The following is a 620-nucleotide window of genomic DNA, read 5'->3' on the forward strand; positions in this document are numbered from 1 at the left end:
ATGGCCGAATATACTAATCTGTACAGATATGATCACACCACATACATTTCTATTTTCTTATTTCAAGTCAAACATATTTAATTGACATATTTGAAATCAGGACAAAATCAGAATTAATTTAATATATGAATATATTAAATATATTCTATTATATATAATGGAATATATTAAATATATTATGGTTATTGACTAAATTCACAATAAGTGACGATGTTGTAAATGAGAATTTCAATTTTCAAACAGGTCCAGTTTATTTCACACCACGCTATAAATAATAGTGTATGACTTCGTGATGACATCATTGCCACTGTCCCTTTATTGTACGCATCCATGTTAAACATTAACAACTCTCGCTAGAATCTGAGCTAGTAAAATTTTAGTAAACTTAACAACTTGCAACCATACCAGGTTATTTGCTTTATAGGCAGCCCATTTGTGGCCACTGCTACCCTGATAGCTGTAGGCTCGATAACATCTAAGCTGGTAAAGGTCTGCCAGTTCAAATCTGAATTTGTGGGACTTGTGAGTGGCTAACACTCAGCCTCTAGTGACTCTAGAAACAAACTGTAAATAGTTTGCTTCAAGGACTAAGTCAATAATAACAAACAGTTTTTTTTTCA

The sequence above is a fragment of the Watersipora subatra genome, chromosome 9, assembly GCF_963576615.1.
Source record: "Watersipora subatra chromosome 9, tzWatSuba1.1, whole genome shotgun sequence".
NCBI classification, from domain to species: Eukaryota; Metazoa; Bryozoa; class Gymnolaemata; order Cheilostomatida; family Watersiporidae; genus Watersipora; species Watersipora subatra.